The sequence below is a fragment of the Acinonyx jubatus genome, chromosome A1, assembly GCF_027475565.1.
Source record: "Acinonyx jubatus isolate Ajub_Pintada_27869175 chromosome A1, VMU_Ajub_asm_v1.0, whole genome shotgun sequence".
Taxonomy (NCBI): domain Eukaryota; kingdom Metazoa; phylum Chordata; class Mammalia; order Carnivora; family Felidae; genus Acinonyx; species Acinonyx jubatus.
This window is the reverse complement of record NC_069380.1, coordinates 30,725,083-30,741,611: the sequence shown is the minus strand read 5'-3', so window position 1 is coordinate 30,741,611 and position 16,529 is coordinate 30,725,083. Positions and strand designations below refer to the sequence as shown.

Sequence of the window (16,529 nt, the reverse complement as noted above, 5' to 3'; positions counted from 1 at the left end):
ACTAAGAATATGTGTTTTCCTGCAACCAGGCGCCACTTGAAAAAAGGAAAAAAGGGAGAAGAAATGGTGACCTTTTTGAAGTAAGAGAGACAGCCCTGACTTGAAGATTTAACTTTAAAATTCTGACTCTGGGATTCAAAAGAGACTGAAAAGGCAAAGAAGAAAGTCTGAAAAATGGAAAGACTGGTTTGGCAAATTTGAAGTCCTTCAGCTCCTATGCTGTACCCTATAGATGGGAATGGGGATTAACCAAGAGAGTGACATCAGTTATAGAAAAAAAGTAACATTAATATTTTTGTTAGAATGGTAGAATATGAATCATATCCCTCTCTCCTTAATGAACATACCTATTATATGAAGTAACCTATGAGAACAGTAAAATCACACATGCATTTTATCTGGGTATGATTCTTACTCCACAAATTTCACTCAACAGAAAATACCAGATTTCTTTTTTAATTTGAATCAAATCTACTTGACTCCAAGCCTTAAGCTTCCTATGATTCCAGTGGAAGGGAAGCTTGGAGTCAAGTTGATTTCATGATCCATTACCCATGCAGACAGTCCTTAATCCTCCCTTTAAACTGTCTTTTCACTTTTTCACTCCTTTTATCCCCAAGCCCTGAATAAAAAGGGCAGTTTCCCCTCTTTCTTCTCTTCTTAGGATGCTTTTACACACACACACACACACACACACACACTTTTTTTTTTTTTTTTTTTTTTTGGCCAGAGATGATAGCTTGGTCACTTACTGGCCAGGTTAGTCTATTGCTAGTATTTCAAAGTGATGAAAAACTTTAAATTAATTGCCTAGATAAAAATATGGATACTCCTGAAAAATTAACACATCTGGCAAAACTAGGTCTGCAGTTCCTCCTGAGAACACTAGCTGGGGCAGTGTACTACTGCTCCCTTTAGATGAGGCTTGCAGGCTTCAGGTTTCCTCATCAGGACAACTAACATCTCCCAGGACATTAACCTGCTGGTCCTTGCCAGTTATCACATTTACACTGTTGTCTTCCTAGTATAAGAGAAATATCTCCCTACAGCTATGTCACTGTTGACCATGAAGGCCTTAAGTTTCCCCCTGGTTTAACTAAATTTCATATAGGCTTCTTCCTGGTAATAGGTCTCTGACCTCCTTTTTTTTGAGCTTACTTATTTAGAAAACTTGGTCCTCTGAATTTTTTCTCTGCCCCTCTGAGATGTAAGTCTTCTCCCAAGTTCTTGCCCATTTTTGTAACCTTGGAAGGTCTTTCTCAAAGACCTGGGGGCTATTCCTTTCAAATGTAATAATCAAAAGAATTAGTACCCCTGTATCCCAATCTCTCTGGGATGGTAGGAACCCAACACAGATGGCCTAACCACATAGACCAGCCTTCCCCAATGTTCCCCTATATTTTTCATTAGCTTGCTCCAGCATTTAAGAATCCTCCTACTTTCTGTTTCAGCAAAGTTGACTTCGGTGTCTTTTTCCTGTGGCAACAGTCTTCACCTCTATTGTTATAATCTTGAATAAAGTTTTCCTTTCCTGTTTAATTCCGGTGCAATTTTTCATTGACACTATCAAAAGAGAAGAAAAGTGGACCAAAATTCTAAATATTTTTTTTTTAGAAAATGGAAAAATGTATTCCTTAGTGTAAAAACATTCCTTCATAGATAAATATGCAATTAAATTGAGCCTACGTGGGAAAAATTAAACCCAGTCCAACTTTGTTCACTTAGGTGCCAGCCTGGCTCTGTTGGTATTTGAGAGTGTGACCCCTGGTTTGGACTTTTAAAAAAGCCAGGAAGAGAGGTTATTTTCAAGCATCTTCTGCTTTAGGCCCTGAGAAGCCCCTGAGGCAAAGAAATACAAGGACCTAGTCAGAACGGATGGAAAAATGTAGAGCACAAAACACTGTGAACTCATTCTTTCTGATTTTTCCTTAGCAGAGAAACCAAAACACAAATGAATTTTCCAATAAATTATCCTACCCCACAGTGTTAGTGAAGCACAGTGTTTTCTGCTCATCTTCCCTGTGTTTGTGTCTGTTTGTGAATAATTTACCAAGAGGGATTCATTAGTAGTTTTCTTTCTGTTTTGTAGTTTTTAATAAACACAGGGCACTGTGATTTTTATTTTGATCTGTTGGATTTAAATTACAATATGAATGCTTTAGAACGTGAAAATCAATTTGAAATACATTTAAATGTAGTGAGATTCTTGGATGAAAGGGACTAGACAAACACTGACTCTTTCCAAGACCAGTAGGTGCTTGAATATCTTCTGTGATTTTTAAAATGCCTCCTGTCCTCATTGTTAATCTCGCTGGAATTCTGCATGCTATTCTCCCCTAATCTGTTTTGTAGTGTCATCTTAATTTACATTTGCTATTGCTAAAGGTGTTCTCTAGGAAGGGATGATAAATCACACGTATATTCTTTAATTTATCATTCTCATTATTCAACACGAGTTTACTCACTCAATTTCCGACATATGGAATTTGTTCTAAGGCTTCTAATTCAAAACTGGCCAAATAGGCCACCGCATAATAACTTTATCATTTCTATGAAACACATATGAGTTATCACAGGCACATGTGTGGTCCTTGTTTCTCCAAAAGGAAAAGTCTTATTTGGTCTGTGTTAACCTTATTTATAGAAGAGCTTCTTGGGAGGTGATGACACAACAGATAATTTCTTCTTCATCATTGAGGGATTTTTTTGAAACCTAAGCATCCTTGCACACACTGCGATTCTTAAAGATGCATGCTTAAATGGCAGTGCACCTTGGTTCTGGGAGACTTGCAAAGATCAGGCAAGCCGCATCTTATCTAACTTCATCTTCTCATTATTAATAGGTGCTTGAGCATTGTAACTCATTCATTAGGCACATAAACTTGAATTCAGGTAGATATAAAATGTGCTGCATAGAAGAATTCAGCTTTAAATTGAGATCCCTTTACTTTTTATTGTACAGAATTTAAAACCAAGAAGTAAATTCACCTCACTAGAGCCACGTTGTCTGAAAAGACCATATTTGCTCTAATCAACTGAAGATAAATGCATTTGCCAATGTAAATGTTGATATCTGCTGCTTTTTCTTTAATGCTTAATCTTGAGTAGCATACTAGACATAATTCTGTATTGTTGCATAGGGTGTATTATGGGGAGTTTAGTATATCTAAGTTTCCTTTATTGTTTACCTTAAACTCTAATTAAAGACAACTAATAAAATTGTTTTCAGCACTTTTCAGCTTTAAGTACAGTGGATAATAAATAATCTTTTCTAAATTCCTTTAATTTAGTCATTCAACATTTCTACCTATTGTATGACTATTTAAATATATAAAGCATTAATTAATTTTATATTATTTAAAGTATAAAACCATTCCAAGAAGGACTATTCATAGATAGTCCATCTATAAATACTACAAAATATTACATAAAACATTATTTTAATAAGGCATGAATATTAATATCTGCTAAACTATTTTTTTTAAAGTTTATTTACTTTTGAGAGGCAGAGAGACAGGAGGAGAGGGGGCAGACAGAGAGGGACACACAGACTCTGAAGCAAGTTCCAGGCTCTGATTTGTCAGCACAGAGCCCAACATGGGACTTGAACTCATCAACCATGAGATCATGACCTGAGCTGAAGTTGGACGCTTAACTGACTAAGCCATCCAGGCACCCCTGGTAAGCTATCTATTTTGATGTTCTTTGGAACAAAGTTATTTGTATCAAAATTCAAATGAAAACAAGGAAGACTTCTTAGTCCTCAAGAATTCAAGGCTTCTCAAATAAGAAATATAAGAAAGAGATATAAAGATTGAGAAGGTATAGGAGAAGAGGATTTTTTTCTGATAACTTTTAATTCAGTGGTCTCCAACTATGAGAAGGGCATGTTACCAAATCCCATGTTCGGCTGCCCATTGGTCAAAAGGCCAATACTCAAGAGATGGCTGTTGGTTGGCAAGGCATATGAGCTTTATTCAGGAGGCCAGCCAGCTGGGGAGAAGGCAGACTCTTGTCCAAAAGCCAACTCTGTGTTTCTGCCTAGCCAAGAGGGTTTTAAAGGGACAGAGTGTCATTGATCAGTGAGGGGGTGCAGTAGCCTGAAACGTTTCCTGATTCCATGTAGATTTAGTGGTGCTTATTTTCAGAGGTGCTTGATGTTTGTACAAGAGGTCTGATTCCTGTTCAGTGATGTATGAGGGCTTTCTGTTCTCCTCCTAGAAAGGAATGTAAGATTTATAGATACACGATGAGGGTCAGGAAGTCAATCACATGAACTTAAGAACACATATGAAAGATCACCATGTTAGTTACAAAGGTCAAGGTGGCCTTAATTCCCCACTGTTAATTTTATTCCATATCTATGGTATTGAGGGAGAAGACTCACCTTCTGTAGCTTCTTCAGGCTGATAAAGGGTATATTCAGGACCTTGGGATGGAATATGTTAATGTGGATTTGAAGCATTAATTTATGACTGCTGATGTGGCTTGCTTGAAGTTTTTTATATACACAATGTAGTGAGCTTAAGTCTTAGGTATACGCATAGTACCGCTAACATCAGGGTGAGTCCTAATTTTAGAATGCCTTGTAATGTGGACTTAAATCCTAATGGTATCTAGGAGAAGAGGTTTGTGAATCAATCATATCCTCCCTGGAACAGAGCAGGTAGAAATATAGGGTTTGCTGTAACTAAGTGGCTTGCTGTCTGATTTTATCAATATCGGTTTCTACCTCTGAGGAGGTATTGATATATGTGCAGCAAGACAAATTAACAACAACACAAACTCCCTCTTGCTCAGTTAGGAGCCATACGGTTATCCAGGACAACTTTAGCAAGGGATTCTACTGATTTCTGTGAGTTAGCCAAATATTTGGCAGTTGTATTATCCCCAGTGGTGGAGAGTTTGAGACAGACTGCAAAGCACATGTTATTGGGCAGCAGCTCCCCCACCACAGCAATATATAATGAAAGAAATATTCATCCCCATCAGGGATATTGCCTGGAAGATCACAGTCGGTCTGGGAAATAATTTTAGGGAGGTGGCTCAATGTTTGGTTTTGTTAGCAGGATGAAGGGAGAAGGGGATCACCAGGGTGGCCAGACGACACCGTTTGGGTTAAAAAACTTTGTAATATGGTCTGTGGCCATGACTAATTTGCAAATAAAGACAAACCCAAATAGAGCACAAAGACAAAATGTGGAGACCTCCTCAGGTCTTAGAATCAGCTCAGTAATAGAGCAGCTAATTCCATCCAATTCCTGCCCACCTGAACTTGGCTATGGATATTGTCCATAGCCAGAAAGAAAACAGACTATAGTTTACACATAGGGAGTTGCTCCCTTTTGGGAGGTGGTTTCACATGATAGCTAATTGAGGAATATATGCCTGCTGTGTCCTTTGAAGATTAACTCTTTTAGTTCAGTAATTGGAGGGATCATAACACACTGGGTACCTCATGATCATTTTGGAAGAATCTAACTATTCTAAGCCTATACATTAGTATTTGGGCCTTTGTAATTGGAAATCAGTTGCCTTCAGGTGTTATAAATAGGGTGGGCCAAGAGGTCTCCATGGTCCAGCATCCACTGAGCTTTTGGATGACCTATCCAGCAATCAGTAGAACATGTACTATAGCCAAATTCGGAGTTACCTGTATGAGTGCATTGTCTTTCCAACCTAGGGAGAGAGAAGACATCATTAATATGGACCACAGAACGAACATAGTTGTCATAGGTTTCCTTTCCTAAAGAGGTCTTTTAAATCTTGAATAGGATGGCTTTCCCAGCAGGGACTTTCAGTGGCTTCTTTGTCATCAGTAGCTAGAACCCTCCTCATTCTGGTATAGTGTATCCGTGGCTGATACCTGAAAATTTTAGAGAGGTATGATGGTTAGTCAAACATCATAACACCCCATCCATTTCTCAGCCAACTTTTGATCAGGCTCTTGATTTTTACAGGTCTTTTATAATAGTACTCTGTCTCCAGGCCTAGAAGGATGAAGTGGCTCATCTGAAGCATACATAGACCTGGAGAGGACAAACTTGTGCAAACAGTTAATACCTGACTCAAATGTTGTACATACTGTTTAATCTTACTTTCATTTTCTAAGTCTAAGGGTGCTGTCCCTAGAGCCTAGGTTTAAAAGGGTCTCTCAAATACAATCTCAAAGGGCTTAATTTTAGCCCACTTTTGGGGGCAATCCTAATGCAGAGAAAGGAAATAGGTACAATCTTATCCCATTTCAGGTTAGTTTCTTGACAGCTTTTAGTCAAAGTCTTTTTCAATGTATGATTCATCTTTCCCCCATTTTTCCTGTTGATTGAGGTCTCCATGAAGGATGCAATTTCTGGATGATCTGTAAAGCAGCATTTACTTTATATACCACCTCACATAGAAAGGCAGGCCCATTATCACTCTGAATAGTGCTGGATAAACCAAATCTAGGAATAATTTCCTTCAGCAAGAGTCTTACAATATCTGGACTTTTTTCTGTTTAGGTGGGAAACACTTAAAACCATCCCGAAAAGATACCTACAAATACTAGTAAATATTTACAATTCCAAGTAGTCCTAGGAATGTGGGTAAAGCCTATCTGCTAATCCTCAAAAGGACATTCCAATTTATATTGTATCCCTTGACCTGGTAAGTGTCTCTCATTGTTTGGATTATTCTTTGCACATACAGTACATCTCTGGGTGCCTGTGTGGGCCATTTCCTATAGATAAGTCTCCTTCAAATGAGGCCTAATAAAATCCATTAAAGCATCCTTCCCATAGTGTGATCCTTCATGCAGATGCTTTAAGACTAGATTCACTATCAGGGCATAGGTAATACTATCTATTCAGGTAATAGTATTATCCAGTGGGAGTTCATTTTCCACGAAGCAGTGGGGTCTGTTTGAGTAAAGCCCCATTTTTGTGTGTGTTCTCTCTTCATCTTATTGCCTGTACTGGGGTTTAAAGGCAGAGAGATCCACTCAAGGATCTCTCGAGTGTGAGTTTTTGGCCACTATTTTGGCTGTTGCATCTGCTAACCAGTTACCTCTTGATATTTGAGAATTCCCCTTCTGGTACCCTGGGTAATACATAATCACTACATCAGCAGGAAGATAGATAGCTTCTAATAATCACAGGATTTATTGGGAATATTTAATGTCATTGTTGGGGAAGATCAATAAACCCCTCTCTTTCCAAATTGTCTGGTGTGCATGAGTTATCACAAAAGCATATTTTGAGTCGGTATAAACATTTACCTTTTCCACTTGTGATAACTCCAGGGCCCATGTTAGAACAATCAGTTCTGTCTTTTGTGAGGAGGTAGTTGGGGGGAAAGCATGTGCTTTTATTATCTGAACCAGTGTGACCACTACATATCCAGATCATTGCTTGCCATTGTCCATGACACTATTACCATCTGTAAATACCCATAATCTGGTGCCGGCAGTGGTTGATGGAGGAGGTCTGACTGGCTAGAATATACTGCATCAATGATCTTAACACATTCATTCTTACTTGAGGTGGTGTTCAAGTTATCAGGTGGCAAAGTTGCTGGATTCAATGCTGTTGTTGCTATAAAGTCACATTTGGATTGTCTAACAATATAGCTTGCTATCCACTCATTCTTGTAGCTATTAGCCAATATCCTGTTTCTGTTCTAAACAGGTTAATATTTGATAAGGCACATACACCATTATCTCTTGCCCAAGTGTTAACACTTCATCTTGTTAACATAACATCTTGTAGTATGTCACAAATACCTGCAACAGCCCTCCAACAGGGGAGCTATCCTTTGGCTGTGGGTTCTAATTGCTCAGAGAAATAGGCCACTGACTGTGGACTATCCTCAAGAATGTGTATGAGGACCCCCAATCTGTGACCTTGCCTTTCATGTATGTATAGCTTAAAGGGCTCTTTAGGGTTTGGTAATCCTAGAACTGGGGCATTTGCCAATTTTTCCTTTATTGTCTCAAATGCCAATTGATATTCCATAGTCCAATTCAAGGCTCCGAATCCAATTCTCTTAGAGCTTCACATAAAGCTTACTATCAAACCATAATTTGAAATTCAGATCTGACAGAAACCAGCGATTCCCCCAAACTCATAGAGTTGTCACTGGTTTCTGGGGGTTTGTAGAGCTAAAACTGTTTCTTCCCCCCACCCCCCACCCCATCAGTGAGGATACATTGTCCCTGACACAGCTGAAAGCCAAGATAAACAATCTCTTATTTACAAATTTGGGCCTTGTATGCTGGCATTTTATATTTGCAGTCTGCCAAATGATTTAAAACCAGAATAGTATTGTCTAGACAAACTTCATAAGTGGGGGTGTCAATTAACAAATGATATACATGTAATAAAGTCCCATCAGCTAATTTTATCATCCTCAAATCCTTTGCTAAGATTTCACCAAAAATAGTGGGGCAGGGGTGATTTTTAAATCCTTATGGTGACACCATCCAATAGTTTCAGGAGGTGGTTCTGATTTCTAAGGGTCCTGGCATTCAAAAGCAAACAACAATTGGGCCTTCTCTGTCGGAATTCAGAAATAGGCTTCCTTTAGATCTAGTACAATCAACCATTCATAATCACCAACTATTACAGTTAGTGTGTATGGATTGGACAAAGTCAGGCATGTCTTGTATGGCTTAATTAATGGCCCATAAATCTTGTACAAAATGGTACTCATGAGTATTTTTTTTTTGGAAGAATGGTTGTATTTATCGTATGGCCTTCAAGCTCAAATTAAGCCATATTTCAAGAACTTCTGCAAGTTGGCCTGTATATCTTCTAGAACTTCCTTTTTTTTAAAGGGTACTGCCTTTTCCTAGGGATGGTAAATCTCCTCTTTCAAGTCTGTTCATACAGGTGTCACATCTTTTGCCCTCCCTACCACTCTATCTGCCCAAATCACTTTACTTACTTGTTTATTGATTTCAGGAGGGAATGGGTCTGCTTCTGGTGTCTTAACCTGAGTTAGAACAGCTTGTAATGGGAGCACTTTACCCGGAGGTACTTTTATTTGTAGGTGCTTGTTTCTTTGGAGAGAGTTACCTGAGCGTTTAGTTTACAAAGCAAGAATTGCCCAGTAAGATCAGACATTCTGGCATATAAGGAAAATGATGTCTCAAAGAAAAATCACCAAACTTGCATTCTAGCCATTGTAGGAAAGGTCTTTGTTGTTCTTGACCTGAGACCCTCAACTACAGAGACTGCCTTCTGGGTGTTTTGTATCAATTTAGTATTCAAGATGCTGTACATGGCCCCTGTGTCCACTAAAAAGTCCATCAGCTGATTCCTCAGTGGAAATTGTACCCAGGGCTCCTGTGGGGAAATGGTAACTGAATCAGCGAGATGGTAGGGAGCCTCTTCATTTGTCATCTTCCTCTCCTTCCATCATCATTTATTTATACCTTGTCCCTCCTCCCTGCCTTTGTTTTCCTTTCAATTTCAGGCAATCCCCTTTCTGTGCCCTCCCTTTTTGCAGTAGTGGCACTGATTCTCACCAATAGCTCCTTTCTTACTTTCTAGAGTTCACTTACTTTTCTTTTTCCCATCCCTGCCTTCCACACTTTCCATTGACTGCGGCCTGGTGAGCCCCTTTACTTCTCATGCAATAAATACTTCATAGGCTACATCAACTAGCTGTGATGGTTCCATTCCTACTACCTTTTTCTCCTTTTGGAGCTTTCTCCTTATATCAGGCATGCTGTGCCCTATGAATGTCATGTTTACCATGTGGATATTTTCTGGGGCCTCTGATGATATATCTGTACATTTCTGATAAATTAGGTAAATCGTTTCTAACCAAGCCAGACTTTCTGTTGCATCTCTCAATTCTTGAATCTTACTGAAACTGCACTGCTTGGGAGACCTTTACTTAAACCTGCCAAGATGTACTGCTGATAATGCTCAGGTCCAGGCAAACCCCCTTGGTTTGGGTCCCAATTGGGCTCAACCAATGCGAAGGCAGGTGTGGGGTCTGGGCTGGATCCTCATGATGGGGGTGCTGGGCTTCCTCATTTCATTGACTAATACTAGCCATCTTTCATCTTTCATCTTTCATCTGAAGTTAATATGGTATTCACTGAAGCTTGGATATCTGCCCAAGCTGACCTGATGAGCTGCAAAAGTGCTCAAAAAGAGTTCTACCATTTTTTGGGGGGGGGGTCTCACTATAAGGGGAGATTGGCATTTTTATAACTCATGAAGTCTGAAGTTGTAAAAGGAATATATGTCCAATAACGTCTGAGAGGCTGTCCTTGAGCACCAATGCCCTCGACTGGGTGTTGCCTTAAGGATATTGCCCACTACCCATAGTGGGGTGCTTCCTGTCCAAATTGGGTGCCCTGCCAGGTCTTAAAGGAAGAGACTGTTCCAGGATCTTTGTTCCACCCCTTAGAATGGTGAGGAGGAGAAGGTGGAGGTAAGAGCTCCTGCAGAGGGGGCAGTGGGGTTAGATTTGCCACATATTCTTCCTATCCCTTCTATTTTTCATTTCTATATTCCTATATTCTATATAGCATCATCAGGAAAAAATTTTGGTTTTTCCCCTTGTCTCTGCACCATTAATACACTTTTTTTCCTGGGCAGCATCTTTACTATGTAAAGACAAGCAGCCTGAACATAGGGTATCTAATTATCCTTTCTTGCTCTTTGACAAAATATCCCTAGTTGTAAAATGGTGTAATTGTTTAAAGATCCATTTAGGGGCCATCTCTCATCTGCTTCTAGAAAGTACATTGGTCAGGCAGTATTACAATTGAAAATCAGCTTTTGCTTAGTCATAGATTCCTGACTATACTCCTTCCTTTTATTCAAAATTTGGCCCAATGTCGGCGGGATATAGAACCCCCATTACACCAAAGATGATACACACACACACACACACACACACACACACACACACACACACACCAAAGACATAGCTGCCCCAAATCCCAAAGGAATTGACCAATTGAATATTATTCAAATTCTTAGTTTCTCCCAACTGTTGTGCCACTTCCAGAATGGGAAAGCACAGACAATGAAAACAAAAGTTCCTAGCTCTTCACAAAAGAGAAACTATGTTGATGTGCACTTTCAACAAACCTACCCAGTCCAAAAGCTTGTTAGCTTGCCCCAGATGCTCTTTCCCTTTCCATTCAAGTCAAAGAGCAAGTGTTAGGAATCAACACGGAATTTCCCCAAGACAAAAGAAGCCTCTGCAGTTGCAGGGACAGATTCTTCAGAATCTCTCCCTGAAACCAACTAAACCTGAGCAGCTAACCCCCTCCAATAATCCAAGTTACTAGCTCAGGAAATGAACAAGTAAGCCCTGGAGTGCTGCCCTAGACAACTGCGCTGCTTTGGAGTTCCCAGGGGGAACTGGATGCCACAGGAGCATTGGCTCCTAGTTGGCTTCCCAAAAGTTGTTACCAAGTCCCAAGTTCGGCTGCCCATTGCTCAAAAGGCCATTTGTCAGGGGATGACTGTTGATTGGAAAGGAGTATGAGCTTTATTCAGCAGCCTGGGCCACCTGGGGAGAAGGCAGATTCTTGTCCAAAAGCCAACTCTGTGCTTTCTGCCTAGCCAAGAGGTTTTTAAAGGGACAGGGGGTCATTGATCAGTGAGGGGGTGCAGTGGCCTGAAACATTTCCTGATTCAATGTAGATTTAGTGGTGCCTATTTACAGCTTTAAGTACTTGAAAGGTTTGTGCAAGAGGTCTGATTCCTGTTCTGTGATGTGCAAGTGTTCTCTATTCTCCTCCTAGAAAGGAATGTAAGATTTATGGGTACACAATGAGCGTTAGGAAATCAATCACATGAACTTCAGAACACCTATTAAAGATGACCATGCTAGTTTTGAAGATCAAAGCAGCCTCAGGCAATTCAAAACATTTATTAAAAAACTATTGCTAATTTTTACCATATGCTCATAATTAAATACAATTTGGTAATGTAATTTTATATTGATTAAACAAATGAATTTTGATGTATAAAGACATTTGATAACCATGTATTATTCATATTATATTTGTTCCTCATTTTCTTTTCTGTTGCCCCAGTTACCCTTCCAAAAATGGCACTAAGGCATGAGCAGGGACTAAAAACAATTAACAACAACAATCACTTTCATACTTTCATTTTCACATTGATTTCAAATAATCACAGATGGCAAGTTATCAAAAAACAAATCTAATCAAATAAAATCTTCAACCCATCAAGACTAAAATAACAAATGACTAAAAGATAACAGGAAATATATATATTTTACTAAGATGCAGGGATTTTGTGTTTGTTTTATTTTTGTCTTTTGAGAAAGAGAGAGAGACCACACATGCTAGTGGAGGAAAGGGGGAGAGGGAGGGAGGGAAGGAGGGAGGGAGAGAGAGAGAGAGAGAGAGAGAGAGAGGGAGAGAATCTTAAGCAGACTCCATGCCTAGTGTGGAGTGGATCCAAGGCTTGATCTCATGACCCTGAGATCATGACCTGAGCCAAAATCAAGATTCAGACACTCAACTAAGTCACCCAGACAACCCTAAGATGGAATGGTGTTTTTATGTCAGAATGATCAAATAAAATCAAGTGTGCAAGCAGAAATACAACTAAGTAGAAAACATGTCATTGTAGGATAAAGACTGGTTGTTACAGTAAAGCTTTCATAATTTCAGTTTTATAATATCCCCTTATAAAAATACTATGATTTTGTACAGTCACAGGAATAAAGCTGCACCTTTGTTTATAATTAATGTAACTGTCCTTCTGCTGCTTCCTGCTTCATACATTTACCCATATTCAAAGCATTCTGAAAGCTTGGGAGCTTTTAATTCTTTCTTTGCATTGATTTCTAGTTTGAGTTTAATCAAAGAGATAATCCTTTAAGAGTAAGTATGAGACCTTTTGAGGTAAAGAAATGCTCTTCTTGTAACTCTTGAATATTTATGCAAACTAGCTTTTTAAGGCACTAGTCAAAGCACCAGACACATTGAGAAATATTTGGATGTAGGATGTTAAACCATGAACAATATGGTTCAACATTTTGATCTTAGTTCTCTTGTGATGTCATTATTTCTTAGTTTAAGATTTTAATTATATTCACACTGTAATTTTTTCCAAATACTCTTAGATACACAAAAATCTAATGAGATATACTTGAATATATGGTAGTTTTAAATAAGTATGTGTCAAAATATTTGGTTATGTTAACTATATTAATGAAATCTCCTGAATTAAACCTAAGAAGTAGGTTTCAGACTCTCTGTGCACAGAGATGAGAATTTGTTACAATTTTCTGTTGGTAAGTCAATTATAATTAGTTATATGTTAAGTTGGACCAGTACATCATCACCCTCAATAATAACCACGTGTTAGGTTCTATATCAGTAAATATTTTCCAAATTGAATTTCTCATCCTTATGTAATTCTCCCTGCTCAACAGTCAGTTTGAGACTTTTTGGTATTCCTTTCCTTTTTATTCCTGTTTAAAAAGTACAAAGACTTCACTTATATAATTGCTTTTACTATGCATTAAGATATATTCAACTTATGTCTTGGGAAAATAAATTAGTTTTTATACATTTTGAAGTAACTATATCAGTGCAAGTTATAAGAAACAAATTATAGGCACAACAAAGAAATAACTATTTAAAAATATCATCAGAGAACAAATTCTGGCTCCATGATAAGACCCAGATAATTGGGTTCAATTTATTGTCTTCACCCGTGGTATTTGAAGCCATAAGATGTTCATTCTTAAAAAAACACAAAGTTCAAATGATTTTAAAAGGTCCACATTTGAATGAAGTTTAAGATTGTTAGACTGATATCTCTGATGTCTGTGTGCATTGATGGCAAAACCACAGCCAACATTCTTAGTGAAAAGCAGCAACATGTCCTCAGTTTATATTCTCCATCGTGTTCCCAATGGCCAGTAAAATACATTTTACCTCTAGAGATGTCCCCAAATCTTCCTTATTACTTATTATTTAAAACACTAATAAACATTTTTAAGTTTTGGTTTGTTTTCCTTAATTTTCATAAGTTCTAAAATAAACAACTGCTATGCTACCTTGTTAGGAAGTGTTTTTACACCTGACTTGGAGAAAGTCATTTGTCCCAGGTACTCTGACATTCTGATTCCTGGGGCAAACTTTAATAGACATTTCAAGCAAGGTTTGATTATAAAAGAATCTACAAGCCATTAGTTGTAGCTATATTAAACCTGTGGCAATCAATCCCAATGCCTGGGTCAACCAAATGAGGTAGAAGGAGCGAATTGCCTGAAACTATGGGTTATTGGAAATCTCACTGATAGGAAACATCCAGAAAATGAATGCTCATCTTCACAGTATTTACTAGGAGGAGAATCTCTCACCCTAATTTATTTTCCTCTGGCTTTGTAAAAGTGAATAAGCTGATATTCTCTGATATGTACTAAATTGCTTCAGAGGAAGTGACTGAAAAATGTCAGCCAGTGTGTGATTTCTAAAAGTTATGCTACTAAAATTATTTAACTGATGTGGTTTGTAGCATTCTAAATTAAAAACCGGTTTTGGTCCTATTCTATTTTGTATCTTTTGCATATATATATTAATATATATATGTTAATATATATGATATATATTAATATATATCATATATATTAATATGTATATGTATATTATATATTATAATATATATTATATATTATATATAATATATATTATATATAATATAATATATAATATATAATATATAATATATATAATATATATAATAATATATATATATTAATTCTATTTTGTATCTTTTGGATGTATATATTAAATTTTTCTTTAAATGTTTATTTTTGAGAGAGAGAGTATGTGCGCAAGCAGGGGAGGGGCAGAGACACGGACTCTGATGCTCCAGGTTCTGAGCTGTCAGCACAGAGCCCAACAGGTGGCTTGAACTCATGAACTGTGAGATCATGAAGTGAGCTGAGGTCGTATGCTTACCGATTGAGCCACCCAGGTGCCCCATCTTTTGCCAATATTTTAAATTCATTAAGCCCAATCTTTAAGATCTTCTATTTTTTTCATGCAGTAGAATAGACTTTGCTTGCTGCTGTTTATCCCAGTGAAACCAATCCCCACAGTGTGTCCACCATTGGAGTAAGAGCCACCTGTCAGGGCAGGACAAGCTAGTTCACAGCTGTGATCACTGTGTCCTGCCTCCCCAGAACTGAAGGCAGAGGCCTCTCTCTCACCAGTCCCCATCCCAGCCACTCTCTAGAAGACATATATTTCATAATTCTCATAATGCAAAAGATAAAACCTATTTTTGTCTTAGTTTTATATTTACAATTATATAATTTGATAGATACATGTTTGTGCAATTTTCAACAATATACAACCAAATGTACATATATATATAATTAGTAAATTAGTTCACTTTTCAGTAGACATGAACACTTTTGAGTCCCTTTATGATGTCTGACACTTTGGATAATTAATCACAAGATTGACAGTTCTGCATTTCCATGTGTCACTTGTTAGCTGTCACAATTATCAAAGCAGTTACTATGAATCGCCTTCATAAGAGCAGTTGGCATGGCATTCAGAGAGACCACTCTGTAATAATGATAATAATGATAATAACTATTCCACTGGTGTCCTGGCTGGAGAACAGATGGCATATCAAAAAGTGGCGTTTGAGGAGAGTTTAATAAAGGGACTATTTGCAAAGGTGTGAGGGATTTGAAGGAAGTCAACAAGTAATGATGTGACACTCTGGAGATAATCATAGCAGGAAAGCCACTATTACCCTAAGTCTGAATGGGTTAGGTGAAGGAGGGTTTATTTGGCAGAACCCAGCAGGAGTGGAAACCATGGGGTGGGAGAGGGGCATCTACAGGGACATCCTGGTCCTCCTTTGGTACAGAAAGGTGGTCCCCACCAACCTCATAGGAAGAGACCTGAGGAATGAAATTGTATGTCAATTTTTTCTCTCACTTTCCCTTCTCCTGTGGATAACTTTCATTGTCTGAATCCAAAATATACCAGAAAACAAGAGTAATTCAACAGAATGTCAATAGAGTATCATGAAGTGCAAGGTAGAGAAGCAAGGTTGGATCTGCAAGGAACAAGATGAGAATACTCAGTAAACATTTAGTTAGCACCTGCATGCTTTATTTTATTTAAATATTATAACAACTCTTCATCATGTTACTAGTTGAAAATTTGAATCTCAGCATTCTGAGAACGCATAGCTAATCATTGGTAAAGCTGGGGTTAAGGCTCCTATTTATCTAATTCTAACTTATGCTGTTTTTATTATGCTGTGCCCTTCATAAACAACCATGTACCTTACAAAATCCCAAATACTTCCTTTATAAACAAGTACATTTATAGCCTAAAGACCTTAGCAATGATGATTTCACCTTAAGAACACATGAAACTTGCAACCACTGACCATAGCAGGTCCCTATCCCCAGTCCCTTTACACACCCCATACTTGTAATTTACAAAAAATGTCAAGTTTTAATCCCTACTTAAAAAAAATCTCAGGGGTGCCTGGATGGTGCAGCCA

The 16,529-nt window shown here is 38.0% G+C and overlaps 1 long non-coding RNA gene across 2 annotated transcripts in view; it reads right to left on the bottom strand.

Moving 5' to 3' along the window:
- Positions 1-768: 768 nt before the first annotated feature.
- LOC106987290 (uncharacterized) overlaps positions 769-16,529 on the bottom strand; it is a 32,894-nt gene continuing 17,133 nt past the window's right edge. For both annotated transcript variants that reach the window (XR_001432184.3, XR_008295756.1), the window contains 2 exons: positions 5,654-5,866; positions 769-4,217 (listed from right to left, as the gene is read on the bottom strand). This is a non-coding gene — a long non-coding RNA (uncharacterized LOC106987290). The remainder of the gene's footprint in view (positions 4,218-5,653; positions 5,867-16,529) is intronic.